General features: G+C 52.7%; 1 protein-coding gene across 2 annotated transcripts in view; it reads right to left on the bottom strand.

Annotated features, from left to right (window-relative positions):
- The window catches only part of LZTS1 (leucine zipper tumor suppressor 1), a 49341-nt gene extending 37149 nt beyond the window's left edge, over positions 1-12192 (bottom strand). Inside the window, exon 1 of one of the 2 annotated variants that reach the window (XM_033429658.2) lies at positions 11955-12192. The gene's annotated coding sequence lies outside the window, so the exon portion shown is untranslated. The remainder of the gene's footprint in view (positions 1-11954) is intronic. The other variant, XM_004270618.4, reaches the window with a different exon arrangement.
- Between the last annotated feature and the right edge of the window lie 305 nt (positions 12193-12497).

Below are 12497 nucleotides of genomic sequence, written 5' to 3'. Positions count from 1 at the left end.
GGTAGTACAGAGGGTTAGAAGCTGGGGTGTAGCTAGAGCCACCTTCTCGTGCCTGCCCACCCCCACCCCCAGCCCCAGGTGTGGATGAGATCAGACGCCTCTGTCTTCCCTGGAGGCATTTCTGTGAGTCTCTGGCCCTCGTGTCCATGCTGGCCTCCTCTTATCTCTTGCGTCTACTGTTCAGCCCTCACTTTCTGCCACTACCTCCTTGAGGAAGACTGAACAGGACCTCCTGTGGGCATCCTTTTCACCTGAGTCCCGGGAGGAAAGAGGGGAGGACAGAGTGGGGGAATCCAGGGCACCACCTCCACTCAGTGGCTGGGGGCAGGGAGAGCCACTGAGCGGAGGAATGGCCCAGAGGCGAGTCCCAGGCTTCCTTTGATCTGGGCAAGCTCCCTGAGTCCTAGCATCTGACACCCCACAGCTGAGCTGGCATCCCCTCTCCCAGATGTTCCTAAAAGCCACGTGCCTTCTCCCCAACAGATCCCAACATGCTAGAATGGAGAAATTGCTGGACTCTGAAGATAGGCTCTAACGTCAGATCAGGTAGAGGAAATCACCTCAGTTCTGTTTTCTGCACTAAACACACACACACACACACACAGAGGAAGAGGAGAAAAAAGGCAATGTTGAGCTCTCCTGCAAGGAGCGCTCAACGCCAGCTTGCTTGTCTCTCTTGGGAGGATTCCGGTATGTGACCCTGGAGGGGAATGTGTGTCCCAAACAGGAGCAGCTTCTCCTGGGGCCCCCAGGTTGCCCGCTCCCGTCTTGTTTAAATGCCATTTAGGCAGAATAGATGTCCCTCTGATTTTCCAATGCAGCATTCGATCCCTCAGTCTTTTGCTTTCTCCTATAGGAGCGTCAGCCAGACCTGGGCCATCTCGCAGCTGTACATCTCCCATGAACACAATGCAGAGAGAAAGGTTTCATTTTATTTTTCTTTCTCCCCCTTTCCTGACCTTATGTGCTACCTGATCCAGAAAATGATCCAGATGGGAAAGACATCGGCTTTGAAGCAAGAGGCAGGAGGAAGGAAGGAAGAAAGGGGCGCAGGATAAACCCCTCCTATCCAGCCGTTCACCCTGGGGAGAAATCCTCCCCGCCTAAACTCTGTCCCACACGTGTGCTCAGGATGGTGTTGCGGGGTCTTCCTGAGGCAGAGGGAAACCCCGCTGACCGGCAGGACCCCTGAGCCCTCACCTCTCCCCCCTCCTCCCCTGCACACGCATTTGGCGTAAGCCAATGTGAGCCAGAGATCCACTTTCAGTGCTGAGTCTTGACATCAGGGCTTTCAGTGATGTCTTGCTCATCTGTTCTACATAATTTCATTAAGTCAATTTTAATTTAGTCAAATTGACAATGGGGATGGAGACCCAGAGTGACAGAGGTGTCAGGGATTCCCTCCCATATGTTTTTAGCTACAACTAGCCCCCTTTGCCAGAGTAAGCAGATAAGGGAAGCTGTCACAGGTGGCATCGCCTGACCCCTTGGACATGTGCCTGGACCGAGGGCTCGTGACCCTCCTGCATAGACAACTCAGCCTCCTGCTGGGTTCCCTTCCATTAGAGCTGATGGAAAGGGGATGAGACTGACATAAATTGAGCTCCTAGTATGTTTCATGTGCTTTCACTTATACTGGCTCTTGTACTTTCCATAAAAATTCTATGTGGGACACAATACATTTTACAGATGAGACAACTGAGGCTCAGACAGGATAAGTGACTTGCCCAATGCCACACAGCTATTAGGTAGCAGAGCTGAGATCCGAACACTGGTCTGTCTGATTCCCAAATACACATTCTTTCTGCTGTCCCTTCGCAAACTTGCCCACAGGATTGGCAAGCATGAAAAAACCCATGCCTCACCTTTAGGACTCACCTGCTCTCTCTACTAGGACTGTAGGTTGCATTCAGGTGAAGACGAACTGCTCTGGGAGCCTAAGGGCACAGGGCATGGGCTGGAGTGTTTCCTGGAGGAAGGGCCTGTCTCCAGGTATCACCTCACTGGAGACTTCACAGGACACTGCCACAGCTTTGCCCCTCCCTTGGCTAGCTGGGTTTTCAGCAGGCAAAAGGGAAGCTCTTGGGCAGGTACCTGGTTGAGGAAACTTCCAGAGGAAGGTGAGGAATGGTGTTCTGAGAGGTTCAGAGCTGTGGGCAGGGGATTCCTGGTACCCTGTTCTTCTGAGACTGAAGGAGGTCCCTGCTTGATGAGAGCTGCCTCTCCTGACACTGGGATGCACACCTGCCTCCTGTCTGGGAATCTCTCCTGATGTGGCATCAACGCGCTGGTGGTCAGTGTGGCTGGGGGCACCTGCAATCCTCCCATTCTGTCTGAGTTTGCTTTAAACTGAGTACACATGAGACAGAGGCAAAGACCTTGTTTTTCATTTTTGAAAGGTTTTGAAAGGTGCCAACTGGTAGCAACAGCCACTGGCCTCGTAAACCTTCACTGTCATGTCAGCCGGGAGCTCCTCAGAACACTTAGAACAAAGGAACCGGCAGAGGAACAGAAGGAAACAGAACATCCGAAGCACTCAGAGAAACAAGAAGGAAGACAAGAGAGGAAAACGGAGGCCGTGGGTATCAGCTGTCACTGGAGTGCAGGGAGAAACCCACAAAGATGACTGAGAGCATCCCACTACTGACAAGCTCTCATACGTCCCCTGGGGCAAACCTGCCTGACATCCCAGGTTTGAGGATCTGATGAGTCCTACTGGCCCCCAGTCCTTGTCCACAATTAGCAGTGGGTGAGTGCAAGGAGTCTGAAGTGGGGCACCAATCCTGGTTCTGCACTAACCAGCTATGGGACCCTGAGCAATTAAGTCCCTCTCCAACCCAGGCCTCTGTCTCCATCCATTAAAACAAAAAAAGCCCCCAGCCCCTCCCTCCATGATTCCTTCCAGGTCCAAAGCTAGGAGGTGTTCCCTATGTCTCCTGTTATAAATAGGGCCTAGACGCAACACATCAACCTTTGATCTTGGACTAGAAACTTCCCTCTCCTTGAAGCCTTGGCTACCCCACATTTCCAGGCTGCATGGGATCTCTGGGAATGTGTGCTATCAGCTAGGAGAAGGCTAGAAAGGTGTTCTAATAACTAATGGTACTCCTAGAAAGAAGCCTCTCCACCTGAAATCCATCCTACACTCCACTGACAGATGAACTTCCGAAAACAAAGGTCTGTTCCACACCACTCCTCTGCCTATGACTCCAGTGGCTCCCCACTGCCTACCAAGTCACATGCAAACTCACGAAAGGCCCTCCTCGACTTGACTCAACTTGCCTTTGTTTCCCTGCCACTTTCGGTCCCTTACCTGTGCCACCTACTCCTCCCATCTCTTCAAATCACACCCAGCCCACAGGGTCCTTCTCAAATTCTGTATCTTCCAAGAAGATGTTTTAGACCAACTGGGCTTTGTACTGTGATTTTTTAAAATGTGTCTGTCTCTTGTCCCAATACCAGGCCAGTGATGCCCCCCGGATTTCAGCAGAGTATTTGATGTGAACCTACCATTCTATGACTTTAAAAGAATTGAACTAAAAGAGAATTAAGTGGGTTCCTGGGGTCCAAAACGGCAGCTCTTAGAGCTAAGTAGAAAAAAGACTTGAGGAAGAAGATTTTGAGGCATATAAAATGGTGTTTATGGGGATTCCCTGGTGGTCCAATGGTTAGCACTCTGCGCTTTCACTGTTGAGGGCCCAGGTTCGATCCCTGGTTAGGGAACTGAGATCCCTGCAAGCTGCATGGTGAGGCCCCCCCAAAAATGGTATTTAAGGGTCCTTTCCACCCTGAGATTTTGTGTTCTATGCAGAGCAGGGGTGCATTGCTTCAAGGCAGGCTCTTTAGTTTCCTGATAAATCTTGGAACCCTGGCCTTGGAGGTCCTGATATAGCTCTAGCATAGAAATGAGTCCATCACCCAGAGAAGTTTCTAAGTCAACACTTGGCTGAGGCCCTACTAGGAGGCCAGGGGAAGCTGAAAGCCTGGTGCTCCTGGTTATTCTGGTAGATGAGATGTCATCTCGGGAAAAGCCAAGCATCCTGCCCCTACCCGCCCACAGCCGGTGCAGTGCAGAGCCTTTGAGCCGGGCAGCTGCAGGCCCTCCGAGGGGAGGAGTTCAGGCAGCTGGGACTCCTTCCTGGGCCCCTTGGGGTGGAGCCCTCCCTTCCCAGTGCAGGTGGAGGCTAGGGGCTCTGCCCAGCGGCTCTTGTTTTCCCCACCTGCCTGCAGTGCGGTTTGTCTACTGGCGCCGCTGAGGCGTAGGGGCTGGGGGAATTTGATCAGCCAGAAGGAGGAGGCTGTCTCCCCAGGATGTGAGCACAGCCTAATCCCTCCCCCCCTCCCTCCTCTGGGTGTACTGCTGAGATGCCCTGCCAGGCGGAGGAGCAGAAAGGAGCCGAGGCTGAAGTATCTGAAGGTTGCAATAAATCAGGGAGATGCCCCGAGTCCTTAAGTGTCCTTCTGAAACTGCCGCCCCTGACCTCGTCCCTGAGGTGGTGAGGCGGACACAACCCAGGCATCCTCCAGACACTCGGGACAGAGCTGCCCCTCGGCGACTGGCAGAAGGTCAAGGGTGGCCTCAGGGCTCCTTCGCCCAGACTTGTGCCCCTTGACATTCTCAGTGTGGTTCCCCGGTGTCCCTGCCTCCCTAGATGTGTGGAAGCTTCTGTTCTCAGGGTTTGCCCATTATTTTCCTTGAGAAAAGGGTGGGAGGGAAGGAAGCTGGGTTGGGGGGCCCACCGGCTTTCAGGCAAGCTTGGGTTGGCACTGAGTTCCCCTTCCAGCCTCTCCCTGGGAGACCAAACAAACGTTATCAGGGACTCAGAAAAGCTCCTGTCAAGGTCACTCTGCTCCGCCTGATGCTGTCGCTGCTGTCAGACATGAGAAGCGACTCTGTTGTCCACCCCCTGCCAGCCCCAGGGCACTGCCTGGGCTCTGGACAAGCTCTCCAAGACAGCCCCATCTCCTGGCTGGAGATCACTCCAGCCTTCAGCTCCAGGACAGAAGGCCGCCAAGTTTCTGCTTCCCTCTCTGGTCTGTCCTTCTGTGATATTAACCCTTTCCCTCCCTGAAGTTTCCTCACGCAGATAGTAGACCAAGCCATGAAAGCTCCCTTGTGATTCCTCCTCTTCTCGTGTGCCTGGGATCCCAGACCCCATGGCCACTGGACAGCACAGGGAGATCTGAAATGGCTGGGTAGGAAGGGCCACCGTAGGCCTCACCACCACCAGTCTCATCCATGTGGGGGGCTGAGCCCTGACTGTGTCCAGGGCCTGGTGCTACACACTGGAGGCATGACACACTTTCTCTTTCAAGGAGTTTATCATCGGGAATTCCGTGGCGGTCCAGTGGTTAGGACTCCACACTCTCATTGCTGAGGGTCCAGGTTCAATCCCTGGTTGGGGAACTAAAGATCCCACAAGCCACATGGCACGGCCAAAAAAAAACCAGAGAAGTTTATCATCTAGGCAGGGAGGAAGGACAGAAGCTAAATTTTAATACGTGGGAACAGATGCTCAAGGGGCGTGACAGTACCTATTGGAGAACTAAAGGACCAGACCAGGCAGGGGCAGCCCCAGTAGCGAGGGTACCCCTCTTACCCTGAAATGCCTGGGTCTCCTCCTGGTCTCCTCCTCGCCACTGGGCCAGCACTCACTCACCTGTGGCCCACTGCCCCACCACCCAGGGTGACTGGGGTCACGGGAACAGGTGTTGGCAAGCCCCAGCTTTGTTTCCCTGCCTCCTTCGATTTCTCTTACCTCCTTCCCTCTCCCCTTTCCTTGCGTGCCTATGCTCAATTCTCTCTCTCTTCAGCAGGAATATAATGTTCGGCTGCTTTCCACCCACTCTCTGAATGCTGCCAGGGAATAATGACTAAGGTGGTGGGTGGAAGTACAGCAAGTTGAGACCAATTTAGCAATCCAGGGTGCCAGGAGGAGGGTGATTTAGCAGCAAATAGCTTTGCAAACAGCAAGGAGAGTGAAGATGCCCCCAGAGCCAACAGACCAGCGAGCCAAGTGCGCAGCCCTGCCCGGGTGCCCGGGGCCGGGATTGCCTCAGCCACCTGGCAGTCTGTGCATAAAGGTTAGGTCAGGCATGGAGCCGGGTTTGTCCTGAGACACGGACTGATTTTCAGAGCCATGTTCACCCCCAATCTCAGCTCTACTCTTGACACCTTTGAGAGAGGTGTGTCCTTGTACACCCCTGGGGCTGGGAGTTTCATCCAGATGGACCCCTCTTCTTCTAGTGGATGCTGGGGCCTGGGAGGATATGCAGCCCTGAAGCCCGAAAGACTGCTCTGGGCATGGCAGAAATGGAGGTTCTGTGGTCTTGGGGAGGGGGCTGCCCAAGCACACTGCCGATCGTGCCCCAGAGAGAGGCCAACCCAGTGGACCCAGGTGTGGAGCTTGCAGGGCCTGCCAGCCAGGAGTCTGAGGACTGGTGTTGTGGGATGTGACTGTGAGTGTGGGTATCAGAGGAGAGCTTATTTGAGATGCAGAGATGAAGAGAATGCAAGGGGTGTGTGTGTGTGCGTGTGTGTGTGCGCGCGCACGCGCGTGTGTGTGTGTGCGTGTGTGTGTGTCTGCCCGCAGCCATGTTGAAGGCAGTTATCTTCTCCCACAGTGATTAGCTGACATGGAAGCAAATCTGTGGGTGATCTGGGGAGGGCAGCTCTTTACTGCCTTCGTTCCAGACACTGAAAGAAGCCTACATCATATCTGTTCAGACAACCATTTGGCCTGTCACTTAGTAAGAAAAATCACCTCTCTGTTGGATTGATTAGGACAATTAGTTTTAGTTGTTAGTGTGCACGCGCTCACACACACACACACACACACACACACACTCTGTCCTCTGTCTCTTCTATCCTCCCTTCGATCCTCACTGCAACTTCTTGCCACCTTCCCTCCATCCAATTCCGTCCTCATCTGGGAGGCAGCCTCCATGTGTGATCACCTCCCAAATCTGGTTTCCACACTGCTTACATTACCAGCAAAGAGACTGCTAATCTCTTTTTAGTTTGGGACTTATTTGCATATGGATAAGGTGGAAACACTGAATTAGATTATGGAATAAAGTTTGGTATTCTAATGAAATGTCGTTAATTCAGATTCTGTGAAGACAAAATTTGCATAATTTCACTGTGGCGTGGACTAAACCTTATGAGTTGGCTAGCTATAAAGAGAAAGAACCGACATAGGATACATTACATTCCTTAAAGTAAGTCTCAAGTAGAGACCCCATTATGCCAGATACTTCCTAGTTTATCGCTTACTGAGCCTAACCTATATGCCTAACAAGTGCTTAGGGATAAGAAGTGGGGGGGCACAGAAAAAGGGAAGACAACTCTTTAAGACTCTCATCAAGCTTGAATTATAATAATTATGGAAGAAATCGAGTTCTTGTAATTTTAAAAATCTCTTTTCTTCTGCACTTTAAACACTAGTCAACAATTCATTGAACCTAAATCCATTTAATGAGGCCTAGTGGTTGGGTGGTTACAGCCCTGACGGGGAGTCAGGATGGCCTGATTCAAATTCCAGCATTCCACTTAAAGTCTTGGGTGAACCCCCTGTACCTCTGACAGGCTCACTCAATTTTCTCATCTGTCAAATTGTTGAAGAAATCTGCGTTGTAAATAATAATATTGATAATAATAATATTCCTTTTAAGATTAAAAAGTGCTACTAAAATCACTACAACAGGAAGCCTAGGGATGGTTAGGCCGTCTTGTGGGAGTCTGTGTCCAGCAGGAAGCAAGCACGTGAGAGAAGCAGGATGGAGATCGCATATACAGCGGCAGCTTTGCCAATCAGCAGCTAGAAGCCCAACTCACCCCTGCCGAACTTTGGCTGACACATCCCTGCCCACTTTTCTGGACCCTGGGAGGGGGCCATCCATGGCCAAGCTGCACACTTGTTCAGCTGGAGGCAGTTATAAGAGGTGAGTGACCACCCACCCTGCATTCCCCAGCTCTGTCTGGTCCGGGTGGCTGGCCAAGCCGGGCAGAAGGAGGTAACAGGCTCCTTCTGGGGCTCCCCTTGGAGAGAGAGAGATCCATCTCCTAGGCTCTCAGCTTGCATCTGGGAGCTATGACCTTGCTGCTGCTACGCTTCCTCTCTAAAGGGAAGGTATAAATCCCTTCCTTAGGTTCAACTTCAAGGTTCCTTCATGGCCACCTCCACCCTGGAGAGTTCTAGCTTACCTCCCCTCCCGGGGAGCAGCTGCTGTGTTCAAAGTTAGCATGATCCAGTTTTCAACGTACTTGTCACGGATTCATGGGGGCTGGTTCCTCTTCAATCCTCCTCACAAGTTTTAGTTTCAAACCATTATTTAGCCATTTTGTTTATCCCCCATCTCCCTGGCACCTCGCACGGCTAAGACCTTTAGTAAAGAGTGAAATGCGGAGCTTTTCAAACTTGAGCGACGATCTTTGAAAGGAAAACGAAAATTGTCATGGACCCCTGAGAAGGTATGTGAAATCCTGATATGAGAAATAATGGGGTGGTGCAAAGGGCATGGGAAGGGAGTCACCGGACTCTGAACCGTGTGACCTTGGGCAAATCACAAGCCAGATGACCTCCCCAAACATGGTAGCAACTCACACTGCCAACAGCACAGTGAGAATGTCCATTTCAGAACAGTGGTTTTCAAACTGCAGCAGCACAAAGATCTATTCAAAAGCAAACTCAAAGACTTAACCATGTAAATCTCCTAAAGATTCCCCAGGCAGTTGGACACTTTTTTATTGGCCAAACCCCAGAAACACCTCATCATTGCCCTGGAACCACTGGCCCCTGGGATTCCAAGTGCAGGATTTTAAAACCCCAAATCAACATCACATCTAGCACTTCCCACTTGTATAATTGTACTTCTCGGTCGATGGACCTGGAGATAGAGTGCGTAGGTGGGCAGGGTGGGTGAAGGCTGGGTTTTCTTTAGGCTCCTGAACTACTGGAGGCAGGAACCAGGATGGAGAAGCCCCATCTAGGCAGAGGCCCTGAAAGCGTTGGCCCAGTAATAGCAGCAGGAAGTCAGAGGTCACTCCAGCAAAGTGTCCCCAAGCAGAAATCTGCTGCTAGGAAAAGTGCTCTCACCAAGAGTCTCTGACAGCTCTTTTCTCTCCCATTACTTTATTAAACATGCATTTCCTACGGGGTTCCTCCTAGCAGCCAAACACCACTCTGAGCTGGGAATTCACGACAAGATCTCTGCCTCTAGGAACTTTGGAGGCTCTTCAGGGGCCCGTGGGTAAATGCCAGGAGAGCAAGGAATGACGGACTCGGAGGAAGGCATGTGACCCAGACTTCAGGAGAGAAGAGGGGACAGGTTCTTGGAGGAGTCGATCCTCATGGTTAAAATCTGAAGTGCCAGCAGGGGCTGGCTGGGTGGAGGTAGAGGAACAGGGTAAGAATATTTTGCACAGAAGAAACATGTTCAAAAGTAGCAGAAGAGGGCTTTCCCTGGTGGCGCAGTGGTTGAGAGTCCGCCTGCCGATGCAGGGGACACGGGTTCGTGCCCCGGTCTGGGAAGATCCCACCTGCCGCGGAGCGGCTAGGCCAGTGAGCCATGGCCGCTGAGACTTGCGCGTCCGGAGCCTGTGCTCCACAACGGGAGAGGCCACAACGGTGAGAGGCCCGCGTACCGAAGAAAACAAAAACAAACGAACAAACAAAAAAAAAAAACAGACACTAAAACAGAAGAAAGTGGAAAGAGCCAGGGGCAAGGCTGAGCTGAGTTCAAACCCTTGCTCCCCTATTTCCTATCCTGGCAACGTTATTTAAGTCTCCTCCTCTAATAATCACACATACCCTGTGGGGCTGTGCTGAGCATTAAAGGAGATAATGAATAAAAAGTACTGGACACACAGGGTACTTAGTGAAGGGTATTAAATGTTGCTAAATATTCCCCATTACACTATTCTGTAAGCTGCATAACCACAGGTTTGCCATAATCACCTTCTTTGTCTTTGTAGACTCACTTTCTGCTCCAGAGCCTTGCATTTTGTAGGCATCCAATGAATACTTATTAAATGAATGTCGAAAAAGTGCAAAGGCATATACATACATTTTGGGGACTAGAAAGCCATTTTCCCGTAGCTGGAGCCCATCCACCTCTGTGCCCATACAGGCAGACACATGGTTTCTCGAAATGGCATGGCGCATCTTTCCCTCACACATTCCCAATGCACTGGCTCTCCCCAGCCTTCACTGCACAACAGCACCCCTTGGACGGCAGCCACCCTGACACACATCTACCTGGACACAGGGGCAGACCAGATGAGGGGCTCCTCCTACAGACAGGCAGACACACAAGCTGAACTATTAAAACAGGTTCTACCTTGTGAATCGCAGAGACTGCCATCAATGTTAAAAAAAAAAAAAAACCCACCATCTCAAATGTCCCATCCTCCTTCTGGCTCACACACTGATACCTTCAAAGAGACACTCTGCTTTCTACACCTGAGTTTCTTCTCACTGCCGGCAGAGCGAGTGTCCCACGTTCACATCTACCCAGCTGAACCCTCGTGCCTGGGGAGTCCACTTGCTACGCCTGACTTTGCTCCCATTAGCTGTGGACCTTGGGAAAGCCCTGCTGCTCTGGGGCCTCACTTTTTTCACTGGCAGAACACAGAGTCAGCCGTGCTTCATGCTCACCTGGTAGTTATGTCACGAGAGTAAAGGAGATACCAAATGAGGTAACGTCTATGATGCGCAGAAAACACCTCAAGAAGAAAGGTGCTGGATAAATATAGTTATGTCACGAGAGTAAAGGAGATACCAAATGAGGTAACGTCTATGATGCGCAGAAAACACCTCAAGAAGAAAGGTGCTGGATAAATACAAGGTGTAAACCCCACACCTGATTAGTGTGTACGCTTCTGTCCACAGACTTCACCCACAGACTGTGCTCTCTTCCACCCTTGAACGCAAACAGCCTTCCTCCCCGTAAATGCTGTCTCAGATACCCATCTTCATGTGCGTACATATATACATATATTTCCAACACCTGTATTTTCCTCAGCATGTCCAGGGAAAATTGTTTTTGAACTTAGAGGAAGCTCAGGTTACAGACGCTCTCCTGCCCCTACCTACAGGCTCTTTTGCAGGGTCTCTGGTGCAGAAAGAAGCGCCAAGCAGACAACTCATCTCTCTGTGGCTGGGCATCTCAGCTCCCATGATTAGGCTGTACTGCTGGCAGAGCAGAAGATCCTTACCTGGCACAGCTCCTCCCAAGGGCTCTGCAGAGCTTGGTACCTCCTCAAACTTGCCAGAACCCAAGACCAGAGCAGAGGGGCTGATGGCAGCGAGAGGATGTGGATGGAATGGAAGAGGAAGGACCCAGAAACTTCAGACGCTCAGCGTGTGTAGGTGTGAGACTGTGTGTGTGTGTTGCTTTGGCTGAATTGCTCCAGGGGGCCAGGTTCATCGCCCCCGCTCTATCCACCTCATCCCGTGACCTACTCCTTCAGTGAAACAATCCAAACCTCTAACTGCATCCGTGTCCCCACCACCAGCGCGGACACAGCCCATCTTCAAAGTTCCAGACAGCAAAGTTCAGTGCCCAGGCCCCAGCTGTCAGACCCTCACGCACACCTCCAGCTTCCTCATCTCTGGACATCGGTGTCACCCAACACCTATGTCCCCCCAGATCAGATTCTGGGCTTGCAGTAGATAAACCCCGTCTGCAGGAGACGGAGACAAAGACGGAAGGACGGATGCACCCTCCTTTCTTCCGGGCTGGTACCAGACCCACCGCACGCGCCCAGGCAGAGGGGAGACCCTGACAGTTACATGCGGAGACAAAGACACCTGGACAGACGCCGGCACAGACAGACAAAGACCGACGGACGCCCTGGCACGCCGCGGGAAGCGCAATTTCCCCGGAGCTGGGGCGCCCTGTCGGGGCCGTAGACCCTCCTCTGGAGGGAGCGAGACCCTCGTCCACCGCACCTTACCTGCCCCTGCGCCTGGGGCTGACTTCAGTTTTTTTTTTTCAGTGCGTTTTGCGATGTGCTCCCGTCTTTCTTCTCCCAGAACTGCCGGGCCGGGCGGATACCGCGGCTGCTCGCGGCTCCGGCTTGCTGGACTAGGCGGGCAGAGAAACTTTCGGCCTCGCCGCCCTCCCGGCGCCCGCCCGCTCCCGGCGCGCCGGCCTCCGCGCGGGTCCCGGAGCCGCGGGCTGGCTGGAGGGCAGGGCGGGCCGGGCGGGCCGGGGCGGGGTCGGCGCCGTTCATTGGCCAGGGCGGGCCGGGGCTGGGCTGGGCGGGGCCCGAGCCGGCGCCGCTCATTGGCCAGGCGCTGCCGGCGGCTGGTCCTTGCGGCTCGGCGGCCTTTGTTCCCAGCTGACAGCTGGGGCTGCTCTCGACCTCCGGCTCGCCTGCATCCGCCTCCTGAGCTGGGTCCCGGCTCCCCCAACTCTCCGATCTCAGCTTCAGCACATCGCTGCGGACAGACCCGTCTGCTCGGTCTTTTTCCTCCCCCTCTTTCTCTTTC

The sequence above is a fragment of the Orcinus orca genome, chromosome 6, assembly GCF_937001465.1.
Source record: "Orcinus orca chromosome 6, mOrcOrc1.1, whole genome shotgun sequence".
In the NCBI taxonomy this organism is placed as follows: domain Eukaryota; kingdom Metazoa; phylum Chordata; class Mammalia; order Artiodactyla; family Delphinidae; genus Orcinus; species Orcinus orca.
This window is presented reverse-complemented; position numbering and strand designations above follow the sequence as displayed.